This window comes from Vulpes lagopus, chromosome 4, assembly GCF_018345385.1.
Source record: "Vulpes lagopus strain Blue_001 chromosome 4, ASM1834538v1, whole genome shotgun sequence".
Taxonomy (NCBI): Eukaryota; Metazoa; Chordata; class Mammalia; order Carnivora; family Canidae; genus Vulpes; species Vulpes lagopus.
The window spans coordinates 105,334,191-105,354,272 of record NC_054827.1 but is presented as its reverse complement, the minus strand read 5'-3'; positions in this window follow the sequence as shown (position 1 = coordinate 105,354,272).

The window sequence follows — 20,082 nt, the reverse complement described above, 5'->3', positions numbered from 1 at the left end:
AAAAAAAAAAAAAAAAAGAAAGAAACTTAGAAAGGAAAGGACTTTAAAAAAAAAAAAAAACCCTCATGGAACTAATAAGCAATTATAGCAAATTTGCCTGATATAAAAGTCAACTGCTTTCCTATATACAAACAATGAACAACTGGTATTGGAACTTAAAAAGACAATATCAATGACATTAGTACACCCTAAGATGAAATTCTTAAGTATAAATTTTAAAAATATATACATGATGTAAATGAAGAAAACTACAAAACATTGGTAAGTGAAATTTTAAAAACTAAATAAATGGAGGGAATCCCTAGGTGGCTTAGTGATTTAGTGCCTGCCTTAGGCCCAGGGCGTGATCCTGGAGACCTGGGATCAGGTCCCACGTTGGGCTCCCTGCATGGAGCCTGCTTATCCCTCTGCCTGTGTCTCTGCCTCTCTCTCTCTCTCTCTCTCTCTCATGAATAAATAAATAAAATCTAAAAAAAAAAAAAAAAAACTAAATAAATGGTGACATATTCCATATTTATATATAAGAAGACTAGATATTGCCAAGCTTCTAATTCCTCCCAAATGGATCCATAGATTCAATGTAATTCCAATTAAAATTCCAGCAAGTTATTTGTGGATATTGACAAACTAATTTTAAAGTTTATATGGAAGGGGTAAAGATTCAAAATAGCCAAAACAATATTGCAGGAAAAGAACAAAGTTAGAGAACTAATATTACCTGACACACTATAAGGCTTACTATATAGCTATAGTAATCAAGAGAGTACTCAAGACATAGGCAGTAACCTCTTCAACATCAGCCTTATCAACATTTTTTTCTGTATATGTTTCCTCAGGCAAGGGAAGCGAAAGCAAAAATAAACTATTGGAATTACACCAAACTAAAAAGGTTTTTCATGACAAAGAAAACCATCAACAAAACTAAAAAAAAAAAATGAAATCAATTAAATGAGAGAAGATATTGCAAATGTTAGATCTGATAAGGGGTTAATATCCAAAATACATAAAAAAATCATACAGCTCAACACCAAAACAAAAGACCAGATTATCTGATCTGGTTTTCTGGTCATCTGATTATCAGATGACCTTAATAGGCATTTTTTCAAGAAGATACAATGGCCAACAGACACATGAAAAGATGCTCAACATTATTAGTTATCAGGGAAATGCAAATCAAAACTACAATGAAATATTACCTCACATCTCTCAGAATGACTAGTATCAAAAAGGCAAGAAATAACAAGTGTTGGTGAGGATGTGGAGAAAAGCGAACCCTCATGCTCTATTGGTGGGAATGTAAATGGTGCAACCACTGTGGAACACAGTATAGAGGTTCCTCAAAAAATTAAAAATGGAAATGCCATATGATTAAGTAATTCCACTACTGGGTATTTTCTCAAAGAAAACAAAAATGCTAACTAGAAAAGATATATCCGACCCTATGTTATTGCAGTATTATTTACAATAGCCAAGGTAGGAAAGCAACCTAAGTCTCCATTGATAGATGAATACATAAAGAAGATATGGTATATATGTATAAAATGGAATATTAGTCATAAAAAAGGAATGAAAGCTTGCCATCTGTGACAACACAAATGGACATATAAGGTATTATAATAAGTGAAATGAGTCAGAAAAAGACAAATACCACATGATTTCACATATATGTGAAATCTACATAAATACAGGGAACAAACTGGTGGTTTCTGGATTCAGGGTAGGTGGGAGATGGGTGAAATGGGTGAAAGTATTCAGAGACACAAACTTCCAGGTATAAAATAAGCCACAGGGGTGAAAAGTATAGCATGGGGAATATAGTCAATAATATTGTTAATAATGTTGTACAGTGACAGATGGTAACCACACCTACTGTGGTAAGCACTGTGTAATGTATAGAATTGTTAAATAACTATGTTGTACACCTGAAACCAATACAACATTGCATGTCAACTATATTTCAATACCCATTTTTTTAAATGGGTCACTTCTAGGCAGAAAAAAACAACAGTTTACAGTGTCACTGAGTTTTATATTCTCCACAAAAAGAATAAATTTGAAAAAAAATGAGTACAGGAATTGAGTAAACCAAGTGCAGAAAATTATAGCTTAATATCTCCCTGATGATCTGGGTTTTTCACTGGGGTATTTTCATATATAGGGAATGACAATGAGCCAGCCACTCTCCAAAGAGAGATATAGGGTTTTTTGCCTCAACAATTAATATTGTAGCTGCCAATTAAGTTCACAGCATTTAAAGTGAACTTGTTTTTAAATCTTTCTTAGTCCTTATGATAAAAGTTACAGTTTCAGGAAACAGGTTCCGTCTATTAAACAAACTCTAAATTTCACTGGCATAATTAAAACTCATTTGAAGTAGAATTAACTTTGACATGTGGCAAGAGAGGCCAGAGCTAATCCCTATTTCTTATTACTTCCTAATGTCAAATGTGTCACGATGTGTACCTGGATGGAGCAGGGGGACTGAGCGTTCTCCAACCACTTTGTAGACACATCTTTCCCAGATTCTGGCTTCCCCTCAAGAATGAGACCCTAGGCTGCTGACCCACTTTATACCTTCTCTTGATAATTTAGAAATGGTCCAATTTCAGCACTGGGTGGATCTTCAGAGGCCATGGAGCCCAACTTCCCCTCAGGTATAGAAGCTTTCTCTGTGTCTACAAAAAATGTCTCTAGAAGGGGAATAGGAGTATTCACATCAATTTATTTCTCTCTCTCAAAGAGTAGAACTCCCCCTATAGCCAGCAACATTTATTCCTGCCTCATGTCTTGGAAGATATTGGGAATTACCTGAACTTAAGGTAAAAATTCGAATTTACTCCTAAGAATATATATATATACATATATATATATATATATATATATGTACATATACACATAAATTGTATACATATACAGACATATGTAAATATACATATGCATATACATAAATGCATATATACATTTATAAATGTATATTTATAAATATATATATTGCCCCCAGCCAATATTGGCTGAATGAAATTTCCTGTGATTAATTTTTAAAAATCAAAAATAATTTGTTCTTTTATCTAAAACACAAATATATGTGAAGTTCTAGTTAATAGAACTTTTCAAATTATTGGAGTCTTAGCTTTTTAAAAAATATTCATAAGTGGTTTTTCTTTCTGATTACAGAAGTATTACATGTCTACTGTAGATAATTTGGAAACATAGAAAATAGTGAAAAAGGAATAAAATTATCCAATGATATTTTCATCAGAATTAAGTGTAACTAATATTTGAAAATTTTCTTTCATCTTCATCCCTTTCTTGTGCATATATATAGATTTTATGGAATTAGGGGCATAGGACATAGGGACATATTGTGTCACAAATGTTACCTGCTTTTTTCACTGAGAGTAATTTCATACATAATTCTTAATATCATTTCATGTCATCAAGGAGGGATATTACTGGCTGTATGTTATACAACAATAAAAATACAAGTCACCTCATTCCTGCTACATAGAAAGTAGCAACAGTTTACATCAACTGGGGAATGTTGAATTCATTAAACATTGTTAATTAAAACTTTTGGCAGGGTTGGGGGTAGAGTTAATTTCCTCCTTTATATTATACACCAAAACAAATCACTGGCAATTCAAAGTTAAGTGTGAAAATTGAAAGGCAAAAATTTTCTAAACATGTAGCAAAGCATAGAACAAAAGACTATTAAATTACAATTTAAAAAATTTCTATTTAACAAAATATAAAATCTTAATCAAATTAGGAAAAATATTTGCAACATCTACAGTGGCCAATATAGGTAAATATGTAATATGTAAATATAAGTAATGCATAAAAATAATTATTATAAGATAGAGAAGGATGAATACTCTAACGAAAAATCACATTGAGGCAAATTTGAGAATGGAAAATACAAAATATTTAACTTTATTTCCAATCAAAGATGTACCTATCACATGCCATTTTTTATTCTTTATAGATTTTCTTCACATCAAACCAAATGGTAAACTCATATTATATATATTAATAATATTGTTTATACTGTATATTTTTCTTTCAATGCATTAGATACTTGTGTTATGGGGGCACCTGGGTGGCCCAGCGGTTGAGCTTCAGCCTTCAGCTCAGGGCGTGATCCCGGAGTTCTGGATCACTTCCCTGCGTGGAGCCTGCTTCTCCCTCTGCCTGTGTCTCTGCCTCTCTCTCTGTGCGTCTCTCATGAATAAATAAATAAATAATTAATTAAAAAAAAAGAAAGTTGTGTTATGTTCTTGTTTACAGTTGTATGTACCCAATAACAGGCTCACGTTAGGTAAATGTAGCAGTCAACTGCTACATAACAAATCTTAAACTTTCAGTGATATATAGCAATAAGCATTTATTTTTTGTTCATACTTTCTGAGTCAGCTAGAATAGTTCAGCTTCATGTCACTAGGTTGCTGAGGTAGCCTTATCCCACCTGCAAACTGTCCCCTTCCTGGGACCAACAGGCCAGGTGGGCCACATGTCTCTTCTGAGGATGGTATAAATACAAGGAAGCATGACCAGCCCCAAAATGTCATTTCAAGTCCTTCTTGCATCATATCTTCTGACTTCACATTGGCCAAAGGAAGTCACACTGCAAAGTCCAAAACCAAAGGAGGTATACTCTACCTTTTGTGAAAGTATATTACAAAGGTATATAGCCAATAATCCTCCCCAGAATTGTATATATTTAGATATATACATATTTATATGTGTAATACTGATATGCATTTGTATATAACATAAAACAAAATGGAGATATCACTTTCATCTATCAATTATTAATAAACTTAATTACAATAGGCAATGTTAATAAGAATATGAAAAAATGAGGTTTGTATCCTTTGGCCATGAAACTAACATTATAGATACAACCCACAATAGACCTCAAAATTTATTTTCAAAGGTATTAATTACAATATTATTTATATTAGAGAAAATTTTAAATAAATCTACTCTTACCCTGAGATAGCTGTTTCTTTCTTCCTGTATGTAAGTTTACCTACGAAAACCAACATTTCCCATTATTGCATGTGATGGCTTGTAACTATGGCCAAATAAAGAGAAATATACTTTTCCTTATTAAGTCTTCTATACTTATTTGAGTTCATTAACTAAAAAAGACTGATTGACTATCTAGCAAATTTTAGGAATGAATTAGTCATATTCCTTGTGCCCATGAATTGCTCCAACAGCAGAGGGCTTTGGAAAGAGTGTGAATGGATTTTAAAAAGGGCAATGGCAGATAAATATCCATGCTGCATCTTAAAAGGTCCAGATAGAAGACAACTAACTTAGCTGGAAATCAGTGCAGATCCCTCAAGAAAGGAGAGTTAAAATTTAACCTTTAAGTCTAAGTGTGATAAGAATGGGAAAGCTTACCAAGAATTCATCAGTATCAGTACCTCTGAAAATGCCAAAATTGCTTTAATGTCTGTGCCCATGGCTTTTTTTTTTTTTAATTTTTTTTTTTATTTATTTATGATAGTCACAGAGAGAGAGAGAGAGAGAGGCAGAGACACAGGCGGAGGGAGAAGCAGGCTCCATGCACCGGGAGCCTGATGTGGGATTCGATCCCGGGTCTCCAGGATCGCACCCTGAGCCAAAGGCAGGCGCCAAACCGCTGCGCCACCCAGGGATCCCCGCGTGCCCATGGCTTTTGATTGACACCTCTACCCTACTTCTAGAAAGAGAAGTGGGTGCCGCCTTCTAGGTACGAAGCTTCCAGGAAAAATGGGAAATTGGCTTTGATAAGTGACCCAAAAGGAAAGAGTGATAGATTTCAGGCTATCTGATAAGCTATGGAAAGCCTTTTTTTTTTTTTTTTCCTTTTCCTTTTTTGGTGCTTATTCTGACTTCTGATTTTAGGTCCTGGTTTTAGTTTCTATTCTACAATCCCAAATAAAGTTCTACAGGAAGAAGAGAGAAGAGAGAAGGGCATGGAGGGTTTACTCACTTACCAGAGGTGGCCGGAAAAGAAACTAATTTAATAGTATTCCTTTATTGCATAGTATCCAAAATGTTAAACTCAAGGAAAACACTGTCTCCCAAAGGCCACTGTTACAGGCAGAAAGTTGTCAAGTAGGTGGCATGGCAAAAGGCCCCAGGAGATTTGTGTGCTTATATTTATTTTGTTCATCCACATATTAATTTGTTTAAAAATACTGCAGCAAATATTGGACAGCTTGACTCCTTAGTTTCTTTTAAATGGTTTGTGAGCATAAAGAAATTCCTAACACCAAAGAAACATGAACAGGGAGAGTGGTAAGCCATCTTCAAATCAAAGCCCACCCCAGGGCCCTTGCTCTTAATTGGTTAGAAACACTATTCAAGAGGCATCTGAGTGGCTCAGTGGTTGAGCGTCTGCCTTTGGCTCAGGTCATGATCCTGGGGTCCTGGGATGGAGTCCTGCATACGGAGCCTCCTCTCTCTGCCTGTGTCTCTGCCTCTCTCTGTGTGTCTGTGTGTCTCTCATGAGTAAATAAATTAAAAAAAGAAAGAAAGAAACTCCGTATTCAAGACATAGAAGTCTGCCCTCCAATCTTTTTTTCACGCAGGACTCAAAAGACCACATCAGGAATTGAACGTATCAGAAATTGTCCTTCTGCCCCAAACGTAGAAACAAATGGAGACTCGCTGAAAACAAACAACCCACTATTTCTTTTGATCACTTTTAGGCAAAGAGAAGCTCGGGGGTGGGGGGCTGGGACCACTGATTTGAACAGCATCAGCAAAAAGCAACTCATCTTTATCTGGAATTAACTACAAATTCAATTAGAATAAAAACCTTCACCTACCTCGTAGAAAGGATTTTACACAAAGAAAACCAGATGTTTCAACAGCATCGAGAGTGCTTTGCCTAGCAGCCCAAAGACTTTTCCATCTTATAAGACCAATCGCTGGTGAAAGTTACGCAGATCCAGCGTCCTTAACTTGCAAAACGGCTTCCATTTCCCGGGCTCTTTTAATTAGATTTACTTCTTTAACCAAAGTAAGATTAGGTTGAAAGAACGGTGGGGAGGCGAGGAGGGGCTCTACTGAACTCAGTGGGCAAGTTTAGAGAAGGTGAAAGTGTAAGGGGTGGAGGTCTCTTTGGGGGTTCTTTTACCTATGTATCTTTTCTTATTGATTGTGAGTTTATTTGGTTGGGAAAAGATAGTAATAACATTAATCACTAGAGGTTATGCTAAGATCAACTAAATAGACCTTAGTTCTATTTTCAGCTTTGAACAGATTATAGGACAGTGGAGCATAAATGGAAAATGGAAATTTAAAACAGATACAGATGTTATGCTGCATTTTCTTCACAGGAGGGTCATTAATGTGTGGGGTGCTCTGTGAGGCAAGGTTGTAAGAGACACCAGGCTCACTCATACTACACATAGGCAATAGAGCTCTAGCTCCAAAGGAGCTCATAAAGGCTTATGTGACCTCTGCTTGGCTTATGGAAGTGTCTTAAATTTATGTTTTGGGGGGCATCTGGGTGGCTGAGTGGTTGAGTGTCTGCCTTTGGCTCAGGTCATGATCCCAGGGTCCTGGGATTGAGTCCTGCATCGGGTTCCCTGCAGGGAGCCTGCTTCTCCCTCTGCCTATGTCTCTGCCTCTCTGTCTCTCATGAATAAATAAATAAAATCTTTTTTTTTTTAATTTGGATTTTTTAAGCCTGTCTTAATTTGTATTTAACCAGAATAGAGAGCAAGCCTGGGAGTCACAGGTAAGCTTTTGCAAAAGAGACACAGTGTATTATAAAGGCTAAAATGCAAATGGCCACTCTTTCACAGTTCCATCTGTCACTAAATTAAACCAAATAAGCCCATGGGGGGCTCAGTTTCCCTTCTTTCCACCGTATGGTGTTCAAACATGTCCTATCTTTGTTCAGACTTTTTGCATTGTGATTACAAGAGTTTCCTAAAGGCTCTTTCCAGTCTTTTTAGCTCTATTGTAGAGTAATCCATCCCCCCTATACAGTAAGAGTGAGTTTCCTAAGATACAAATCTGGTGAGGAGAGCCTCTTGTTTAAAATATTTAAGGTTCTCCGTCTTCTTAAGGAAAACTATGCTAGCTCCTTATTGTTTATAAAGCCTCCTCTAGTTTTCTGGATCAGCTCCTGTTTCCTGTTGCCACTCTCAATCCACTTCCATAAGTGTGTTAAAGCCTTCCTTGACTCACCATTGCCCTTCCATCTATATTCAAATTTATTTAGTTAATGCCTCCTCTGTACCCAAGTACTTGCATAGGCACTGGGAACAGATTGACACACACACACACAAAGTAAATTTCCGACCTTAGGGCACTTGAGTGGCTTGGTCGGTTAAGTGTCTGCTTTTGGCTGAGGTTATGACACCAGGGTCCTAGGATCAAGCCCCATGTGGGCTCCCTGCTCTGTGGGGACTCTGCTTCTCATTCTCCCTCTGCCCGCCACTCCTCTTGCTTATGCACATGCTCTCTCTCTCTCTTTGTCAAACAAATAAATAAAATCTTAAAAAAAAAAAAAAGCACTCTGACCTCATAGGTTGATCTTCTAGAGGAGGAAGAGAAACTATAAGCACATGAACCAGTAAGGACAAACGTGCATTATGAAGAGTACCATGAAGGAAAGCAAAGATGCAAAAGAAAATAAGAGTGGTGCTCAGTCCCAGTGTCAGGGAAGGTCTGTCTGCAAAACTAATGCTGGAGTTGACAAAAGCCAAGTGATGAGGAAGGAGAGGATGAAATGGCTGAGTCTAAATCACCACCTTAGATCATGCAGAATTTTGGGGCTTGGAAAACAGCTACTGACCTTTTTAAAAACTCCCTAAAGTATATTTTAATGTTCAGCTAAGAAATGCTGCTTCAAACCAAGGACTTTTATTTTCACTTGGAGTGAAGCGGGAAGCCACTGAATACAAAAGTGACATGAACTGACATATGCATTCAGTCTCCCTCTAAGTTCTGAATATAGAGAAGACTGGGGGGGGGGGGTGGCAAGATTGGAAGCTGGGAGACTAAAGAGGAGCTTATTGCACTTGACGAGAGGAGAAATAAGACCTGGAATGTAGGGACGCCTGGCTGGCTCAGTAGTTGAGCGTCTGCCTTTGGCTCAGGTTGTGATCCCAGGGTCCTGGGATCCAGTCCCACATCAGGTTCCCTATAGGGTCCTGCTTCTCCCTCTGCCTATGTCTCTGCCTCTCTGTGTCTCTCATGAATAAATAAATAAATAAAATATTTTAAAAAAAGACTTGGATTGGAGGTTTGTAGTAGACACGGTGATAAACCACATGGTCAGGTGTGAGGTCTACGTTGTAAGTGGAGACCATAGGATATCACCATCATTATATATAACGTTCCTAGTCTCTAGAACACTAGGTACACTTTTACTTATTTGTTATATCAAATTTGGCCAGAAGATTTCTTTCACTCCACACCATGGGAATTTTTTACACACTTGGCCCCTGCAAGCAACTGAGTATGCTACTTTCTCTAGGTACCCTGGAGTCTCCACAGTAAAGTGCTTCCTCCTCATGTTCCCATGCTACCCTCATGCCCTTGTGTCATGTACTGTATTCCCATTATTATTCTCATGAATGGTTCTTCAGATTCTATTTGACTCATCTGCATAACCCTAGGGTTTAGCACAGGTCCCTGCAATTAGTGAGGGTTAGGTCATTGTTGAAGGAGTGATGAAATGAATTAATGAATTAATGAACACCTGAGGAGATAAACAAATAAACGGAATTTTTAGTAATGTAGTCTACAGGCAGAAACCAGAAAAGAGAAAAATTCCATGCAGCAAAATGCATTCCTTTATTAATTAAATATTTCCTAAGTATCCTAAATTAACATTGCTGTATGTTCTCCTTAGATCACTAATGTTTTCTCGATTGTAAAATGGTGAAAAGAAATGAAATGTAGAATGGATCACCATGACTCCTACAAAATCATCTGGCTTTCTGCAGTCTACAGGTGCAGTGTTAGGGGGTAGGGAAAGGGGGAAAGGATCACGCCCCTTGGCCTAACGCTCCAACGGAAAGGAGCCAATGCAGAGGGAGCAGCCCAAAGTAGGGAGGCTATGTGCTGCTGGTAGCTCATCCTGTTGGGCCACATGCAACAAGCAAGGGGCCAATGTGGAAACTTCATTTTTGTGTTTAGGGAAAGGAGAGGGAGAGGACCCCTGGAATTGCAGCATGTTGAAGAAATCAGAGATAAGAGTTAGTACAGACTTTAGACTTGGAAACTCTTAAAGTATGAAACGGATATGATGAAAGATGAGGAATTTCTCCATCGTGGTGCTGCTTTAAATGTCACATACTCTGTCATGAAATTGTAAGAGCCATGCTTTTAGAAGTTTCACATAAAATGCTGCCATAGAGACACACAGTGAGGAACACATTTAACTTAGCTTACAGCCTGGTGTACCCCTTGTGTCCAACAAACCAACAAATGCTATTCATTTTCAGGTGGTACTTGAAGAGTTAGGAAACACTTTTGGAGTTATTATTATGTTGTCATTTTATCCTGATTATAGCTAGTGAAATAAATAGGCAGGTATCATAACTCCCTTTTACCTGACAGGGAAGTAGGCTCAGAGTAACTGACACACTTGTCCAGGGCTGTGGAAAATTCAAGTGTCAATTTTTTTTTTTTAATTTTAAGTAAGAATAGAGTAATTGAGCTGTTGATTATAAGTCATGCAGGATGTTTTTTAATTATTTTTTTATTTTAAGATAATTTTGGATTTACATGCAATTGTAAGAAATAATATAGAGTGACAGATTACCCAGTTTCCCCCAAAGGGAGCATCTTGCAAGATAATAGTACGATGTAATAAGCAGGATATATCCTTTATTTTTATTGATTTTGTATTTTATGGAAGGGGGGGCAGAGAGAGAGAGAGAGAGAGAGAGAGAGAATCTTAAGCAGGATCACACCCAGTGTAGAACCCAACACAGGGCTCAATCTCATGACTCTGAGATCATGATTTGAGCTGAAATCGACTGAGCCACTCAGGCGCCCCAACAGACAAGATAGTGACATTGATACAGTCAAGATGCAGAACATTTCTACCATCATAAGGGTCTTTGATATTGCCCTTTGGTAGCCACTTCCCTCGACCCTTACCTCCTCAACACCTGCTCTCCCAGGTTTGGCAACTCTCAAACATAATTTAGAAAAATTAAGAGGAGGAGAAAAACCAATTGTATTTACCCATTTTTGCTTACTGTATTTTTCTTCCTTTGTGATGATCCCAAATTTCTTCTTTTATCATTTCTTTTCTGTTTAAAGAATTTCCTCAACCATTACTCTAGGGTAGGTCAACTGGCAATGTATCTTCTTAGTTTTCTTTTAAACGAGACTATCTTTATTTCTCTTCATTTCCAAAAAATATTTCACTGTATATTGGATTTGAGGTTGACAGTTTTTTTTTTCCTTGAAAAATGTTGTGCCACTTTCTCATGACCTCTCTGATTTCTGATTTGAAACCCGTTTATGTGAATCATTTTTGCTCCTCAAAGTAAGGGTATTGTTTTGTCTTCTGTTCTCAGAAGTTTGACTGTGCTGTGTCTTGGTAATGATTTCTTTGAGTTTAACCTGTTTAGAATTTACCCAGCTTCTTAAATCTGTAAGTTTATGTCTTTAGGAAGATTTCAGCCATTTTTTCTTAGAGGACATTTTTAGGCTTACTCTCTTATTTTGTTGTAGGATTCTGGTAATGTAAATGTTAGAGCTTTTGTAATTGTCCCACAAGTCCTTGAGGTTCTGTTCATTTATTTTTTCAATCTGTTTTCTTATGGTTGTTCATTTTAGGTAGTTTATATAGTGCTATCTTGCAGTTCATTGATGTTTTCCACTGTCTTCTCCATTCAGTGGTTGAGCCTATACCCAGGGATTTTATGTTTTTGTATATTTTTCAGCTCAATTTTTTTTCCATTTGGTTCATTTTTATATCTTTTAATTTTTGCTGTGACTTCCTATTTCTTTGTTGAAACTGTATTTTTTTCATTAGTTCATTGGAGCATTTTTATAATAGCTACTTTAAAATCTTTGTCAGATAATTCTAACATCTGTGTTATTTTGATGTTAGCATATATTTATTGTCTTTTTTCATTCAATTTGGATTCTTCCTTGTTCTCGGTGTGATGAGTGATTTTTTATTGAATCCTGAACATTTGGGTAGCATGTTATGAGACTCTGGATCTTATTTAAACCTTCTCTTTTAACTGGCTTCCTCTGACACCATTCTGGTAGAAGAAGGGTGATGTGCTCCCTCATTACTGCCAGATGGGGGTAGAAATTCAGCTTCCCCACTTGGCTTCTGTTGACATCTGAGAGAGAGAATGTTCCTCATTACTGTTGGGTGGGGTGGCTGTTCCAGCTCCCCACTAGACCTCCAATGATATTTCCCTGTACTGGAGGGGTAGGAGTGCCTTATTACTGCTCTGCATATGACCTCCATGAACATCACAGGGGTAGGGGCTCTTTACTGTGGCAGGGATGAAAGTGCTAGCTCCCTACTCAGCCTTCTCTGACATTACCCTGTTATTTTTTGTGGTGTTTGCTAGAGTAGAGTGTTTATTGTCCAAATGTTTTATGTCTTGCTAGGTTGCCCTTTTTTCCTGGTCTTTTGGCTAGAGAAAACAGGCTTTTGTTGGGTCTCCTCTTGTCAGTGCCTATTACTATTTTTGAGTTGTTGGCTTTTTTAACTCCAGGCTTAATATATACGAGGAAAAACAAAAACTCAGAAAACTCGCCATCATGTCATTCCTTGGGTCCTCAGATGCCTGACTGGTCTGCCTTACTCTCTAAACCTTTTTGAGCCTTCTTACGTTTGTTTTATACATCATTTCCAAGATTTTCTCTGCACATAGCAGGAAGAGGGAAAAAAAATGTAGGTGTTCTCCTCCTTTCAGAGGACTTTTTAAAGAACACAGGGTAAAAAAGAACAGAGGTACTGATCATAATATTATTTAATGAGAAGACAATCTGATTATTGTACTGCCACCATTAATCTGTAAGAAAAAAATTCTTTTTCCATAAGAATATGATATGGAAATCATTTTCTTATAATTAAAAATCATATTCCACTGATATGGAGGCTAAATCTTAACATTTTCAGTTTAAAAAATTAACATATGAGTTACGGCAAATCTAAAAATTTACCAAAATCCTAAAGAAGCAATTCTGAATCTTTCCACTTTTTGCACTAATTATTGCCCCTGACATCTCGTGAAGCTATAGAGAGAATCTGGAAGATGGTGGCTCAGCAGTTTTTAACCTTTAATTTCCCTCTTCATATAACTGCATAATAGCACTTAGTTCAGAAGCTGTTAAGACTAATTTACATCTCCCTGCACCTATAAACTACAAAAAGGGTCCTTATTCTATGCACCAAAATAACACCATAAGTGAAGGGATCTAAGAATGTATCTAAGAATGCATCTCATGCTCATCCCAACCACAAAATCTAATCTATTTTGTTGTTGCTGGTATTTATTTTTCCACAGACTTAATGCTTCTTCCCAATGCAGAATGGCAAAAGGATCTAATGTAAATTCAATGCAGAATGTTTTAATATGTGGCAGAACAACAGGGTGATGGTGAAAAGGTCAGTTAACCAATGGGTTGGTTTGTCATGATGGCACGAATGAGTTATTTTAAATGATTCTCCCACTAAATTTTCCAGATGTTTTGGACATGGGCCAGGATAATTAATATTGCTGATCCACTTGCTAGAATTAAGCTGGCAAGCTAATTCACAGAGTTAGAAATCGGAACTCTGGGTTGGGGTTGTTGGTAAGCCATGTGCATTATGTTTAAATGAAACATGCTTGTCTCATCGCTGACCCAGACCAAAAATTTGCTGAGGTACTTGAGATGATTACTTATTTTTCATCATCAGAAAGTAAATCAAAGAAGATGCCATGCTTTTGTTTGATTTTCATTCCCTAGAAAGATCTCTTTATATTCATGACAAATCTTATGTTCAACGCTTTTGTCCCTTAGAGATTTTCATTGGAAAAGTTTACAAGATAGACACTTATTTTAAGTGGAGAAAAATATATATCTGTATAATACACACACATATAAATATATATTTCAAACAATTAAAAATAGATTCACCGATTTTGCTGAGGCATTAAAAAGATTCAAATTTTCAACTACCAACAAATTACCCACTTTATTGATATTTATGTTTTTCTTCCTTCTAGATATAGTAATGCTTGAAATGCTCATGGTATGCATTTGCTTTAGGTGACTCTACCCTATAAAATCCATAGAACACACTGCGTATGCTTGCTGAGTTTGTTTTAAACTAGAAAATGTTGGGCAGCCTGGGTGGCTCAGCGGTATAGTCCTGCCTTCAGCCCAGGGCGTGATCCTGGAGACCCAGGGTTTAGTGCCACCTTCAGCTTGGAGACCCGGGATGGTCCCATGTCAGGCTCCCTGCATGGAGCCTGCTTCTCCGGCTGCCTGTGTCTCTGCCTCTCTTTCTCTCTGTGTTTCTCATGAATGAATAAATAAATAAAATCTTTTAAAAATAAATAAATAAATAAACAAATAAATAAACAGAAAATGTGCTTCCCACACCCACTTTTGGCACATAGAAAATGTCTAGACATCAGGATAAAGCAACTAAATTGGGATTAACCAAAAAAAAAAAAAAAACTTGCCTTTTGGAGACAGTTTGGCACACCACCACCCTAGATTTTACACAGTCTCATTTCCCCATTCACAGACCCACTGACAAGAGGGTATTACAATTTTTGCTGACATCAGTGACCTGGCATCGCTGATTTATTCCCTGCTTGGGTTTACAGAAGAATAAACCGGTAATTAATTATATATCAGAACATGAGAATCGACCTGGCAATAATGTACAGGCTAAGAACGCTCTATTTACATATGTAGGTTATTTAAAATATGTCTTGTTAAATAAATATTTAAAATACCTCCTTATTTAGCTTATAAACTGTTTGGACTGAGGCCGCAATGTGATTCGTTGCAGAATGTTCGAAAGAGTGAAAGAGTTGCCATAGATTCTCATCCCTGCCTGACCTGCAAAATCTCCTGCCTGAGCACAGGCCAGGGCGTTCAGAAAATCTCCTTAAGGAAAACAGCATGAACTACCTATAATGCCACTGAAATATATAATATCAGTAGAAAACACGATCCTCGAAAACTCATAAAACCTACCTTTATCTCGAGAGCAGGTATGGAGAACAGAGATCTAGACATAAATTAACCACAATCAACAATGACCAGACCACCTCAGAGACAGGAGGTAAGTAGATGGGAAGTGAAAGAAACAGATGATCTTACAACAAGATGTTCTCCCCCCACCCCTCGCCCCCCATTGGGGGTCATCTTCCCTGCGTAAACGTCCAGGATTCTTCTTTACAAGAGTGCACAATAGAATTCAGAACCAGAGTTTCCACCATCTCTCAAATCAGTCCAGAGTCACAACTTCAGAGCAACCATAATCATAAGCACACATGTAGCAAGGCCAACAGTGCAGGAGGCCAAGCCCTTTGTCCCTCGCAGGAGGACTCTGCTCAAAATCTGGCAGGGGCTGAGCCAACTAGCCCTACGATTTGGCTTTGGGGGCCCTGAAAGTTAGCTTTTCCCTGCAGGATGGCTCTGTACCCCTGGAACGGTTGGATTTTTCTTCCAGAGCAGGTTTGTTCCCTACAGAAGCGAATGTCACGTATAGCAAGTCCCGTCCACCAGAGGGAGCAGTTCACCAGCAGAAGACGAGCGTTCCCCAAAGGAAGCCGCTGAAGGCGCCTCTTCCTCTCCATTCACACTGACAACGACCCTGATTTTTATCGGAGCTGCTAGATGGGGCACTCATATGCCTACTACTGGTCTCATACGCCTAATCTCACGGTTGCGGGGTTGGGGGGCGTGTGGTACAGTGATGGAGGCATCTGCGCACCGCAGATTTTGCAGGGGGACTTGGAAATTACTCATTGTCATTTATAGAAATTCCTTGTTTGATTATAGGAAACAATTTCATTCCCTTGCTTCCACCCCAGCTCTTGTGGACGAAGCTGATAGATTTCTCAAACTACGTATTCTGTATTTGTTCTACAGCGAGGATGAATTTAGGAACCTGATCTTTAATGTGGTGTGTATGTGTGATAGACAGACTCCCACAGGTCCTGAAGCCAGGCATCCAGACCACAGCTCGCTGATACCTCCAACTCCTTTCTTCTGCGAGCCCTTTGGCCTGAGCCCTGTGGCTGGGAAGGAAAACAGCTGTCAGAGAAAGGCCGGTGTTGATGATAAGCCCTTTATGCCTTTATGTGCAAGCTCAGCCTTCACCACCAGCCTGTCCAAACAAAACAGCTGTGGAACTTAGCAGACCTGCGTATGGATAGGAAACCCCAAGCCCGCTGAGGAGAAAAGACAATCTGAAGGGTATTCTAGACTTTAATGTGCCTTGCAAATGACCTCAGAATCCATGGAAGAAATTGCCATAGGAGATCCAAGATTTACTTTTAATAAGGGTCTGTTGCTTGGGTCCCTTATCTTAAACCTTCTAGACACTTCAGTTTCTATGCTTCTAATCATCCCCCTGCCATTTAAGATAGAGGCTCACAGGCAACAGAGTTGGCATCACTTGGGAACCTGTTAGAAATGCACAACCCCAGGCTTCACCCCGGACCCCCTGAGTCGGAAACTGCCTTTAACTAAACCCCTTGGTGTTCAGGGTGCATGTTGATAGTTAAAACTCTACTCACAGAGAAATCTTGGCTTTGGGTTGGGTGTGCTTTTGTTAGAATGCAGATAGGATTCAGAGATGTGTCCTTCTGAGTAGCATGCATCAGTCAAGATTAATACATGGCCTTCTGTTATATGCAACCAACCCTTGAGGCAGCAGCATGAAAAAAGAGAATTCAGTCTTTGAGGTCAACAACGAACCAAACAACAAACCTCAGCCTCCAAGCTTATCTCTGGCGTTCACAGCACTCACCTTCCTCATTGTACCTCATAGGTATTAGCTCCACTATGAAGGCTAAGGGCACCCAAAACTTGGAAGATTCAGCTAACATTTTTCTTTCTCTTCTGAATTGAGTTTCCAATCTATGAATGTTATCCAGTGATTTGGTTATTAATTTTTTCCTTTGCAATATTCTTTTCTTTTCCTGCTAGTTGTTTGCTTGTTTTATTACTTCTGAATAAAACACGGGGAAAGAAACAGTGGCTCTCAAGTAAGCCTGTATATTTACTCATGAGTTGCTTTGTTGAATGATTTTTGAGAAGGAGAAGATTAAAAAAGCTAAAATGACCATTTGGGATATTTGGTGAAGTTCCGAGACCCGTCCTTAACACCATCATGTCAAGGCTATCAGGAGGGGACTCATTCTAGAGAAAGAAATAGAAAATACCCATTAAAAATACCTAAAAATGACGAGAGAACAAAACACTTGTTAATACCGTCATGAGAGCACTGTCACAGCTGGATGGATTTAATGACAGGTATTTGTATTGCAGTATTATAACATATTGTCTATATTTCTTCAAAGACTGGGATGTAAGGAGCAGTATTCCATACTGCTCATTTTCATTCCAGTTATATTATTCTTTGGCAAATTCTGTAATGTGATATCCTGAATTTTGGCACAAACTCCTTCAAAGGTAAAGCCCACTTGGTTATCAACCGCTTGGTCACCAAGTGGGATGTCATCTCTTGTGAGGAAAAAAAGTCAGTATGGAAGCAGAGGTTTAACAGGCTAAACTCAGAGGGAAAGTGGTCTGAATTGGATGTCCCAGTTTTGCTCAGGCCTGGCAAACCAGAGTATCCAGATCCTTCATATGGAGAAGAGTTTCTACAGTCCCTCTGCAAAGACCCTGGTGAGGGTGGGAGAGATGGAGGTCCCTGGAGAACAAGAATGTAAATCCTTTGAGGTGGGGGAGAGGTTGACTTGCTGCAAGGAAACCTGTCTCCATCTTCGTCTCTGGGGAGTTTCTGACAGCTTCCCTCAAGAGCTTCTGTCCTACCATTCCAGATGGCCCTCCTCAAACTGTTTTCTTCTTTAGGCTCTCCCGCTCAGTCTTCAAAGGAAATAGCTACATTCCAAAGAAAGAATTGAAGAGATGTATACATGTCTTCTTCCAGACCCACTTCAAAGCAACCTATAGATTTAATAAAATATAAACGACATGGTTCTTTACTCCCCTTCCCTAAAACTAACCTCACTGTTTAATTCTGTAGGCCACATAATTTCTTAATATTCTATTCATATGCCAGGACATTGTGTTTAATCTATTTGAACTTCTAGACATCCAATGGGACGTTCAAAGAGAGGCAATGAGATGTCCCCTTACCCCATTTTCTGTTGCAAGCTTCTGTGAGAGCTAGCAGTGGGAATGCCAAATTATCATAAGAATGTCTGATTTAGTAGAATATTATCTTGACCAGAAATGAGGATCATAGACAGCAAGGGGGAGATGGTCTTCATCCTTCATTGTATTTTAGACTGGTGGCCAACAACGAAAAAGGTAACCACTACTCCCGCCCCTCCAGTCCTGGTAGGGGAACAAGGTCTCCCAGGCCTACTCTGACCTGGCTTACATAGGCTGGAAATCCAAAAGGATGAGCATCTCTGGTGCAGGGCGCTCTTGATGATTTAGATGCAAGAACTCTGTGACATGGAAGCTTTTTGCTCACAAGAACACAGATCTTTCAGTACCTCCTGGGTTTCTTAATTTTTACAACCATCATCAAGGAAGAAAAAGTTCTTTTCTTTCTTGTCAAGCATTAATATACAAGCTGAATAATTAGTATGAGTTATCACTGCTCTTGTTTTAAGCCATGTAGCCACATTCGCAAATATCAAAGTACTCTGCAAGATGAAAACAACCTCAGACATGTAGGAGTGAAGTACTGCCAACATCTAGGAGAGAAAATAAAATGTCTTTCATTCTTTCATTCCATCTCTGGACCAAATTTCTTTGGAGAGGAACTTTCACTGGCATGGGGTAAAAATATGGAAAATCTGAGTATAGTCCATAACTGGCTTTAATTGGTGTTCTTTTTGACCTTCTGAGAAAAAAGAAAAAGGAATCTAAACATTGGGAGGGTTTGGGGGACTAAGCTCTTCTCTTATCCCTGTAAGTGCTTCCAATCTGCAAAGGAAAGAGATGACTTAGAAAAAAAGAATGCTTCTCATGATCAATCTCATGGTAGAGAAGTGACTTTCCGTGGCTCAGACTGGTGCATTTCATCCCAGACTTATTTACAAAACATCTGCAGTAAGAAAGCAAGAGAAAGTTTAGAAAAATGAAGAATCCTCAGGAAGAAACAAAACAGGCATTCTTAGGAAGATTATTATCAAAGCAGAATTTTCCAATACAGGATATGTATTTCCATGTCAATTTCACCATGAAATCTTCAAGTAATAATAAACCCGCAGGAAGTGTCCCTTGCTGAATTACAATAAACAATTAACTGCTTCTAAAATAATCTTAAAATGAGGTGTCCTGGATACAAATTAGGTAAAATACTTTAAATTTAAATTAATATCTCACAGGAATGATAGATGATAAGATAGATAGATAGATAGATAGATAGATAGATCTATACATATATCTATCTTACTTTTCAGTTTTTGGTTTTTCTACTTTTTTTATGCAAACATACTATTGAAATATACCAACAGAGGGTCTGTCAACCATAACACAGTTGATATTTGGGGCCAGATAACTAATTCTTTGTGGTGAGGGTCTGTCCTGTACACCATGAGATGATTATCAGCATCCCTAAACTCTGCCCACTGGACACCTGCTGGGAGCATCCTCCCCCCTGCCCAGCTGTGACAAGTGAAACTATCTGCAGATGTTGCTAAATGTCCCTGGGGTCAAAATCGACCTGGGACTGAGAACCACAGCATTGCTGCTTTCCTAAACTAACACCAAACTTTCTGTGGCAAAATGTCATTCTGTGGGGCATTGTATAACAACTCTTGTGTTTTAATTATTTTATTGTTTGGCATCGTTGAGACCGAGTTGTGATCCATTTTTAAAAGAACACGTTTTAGTTTGGGTGGGTGGGTTCAGTCAGCTCCTTGA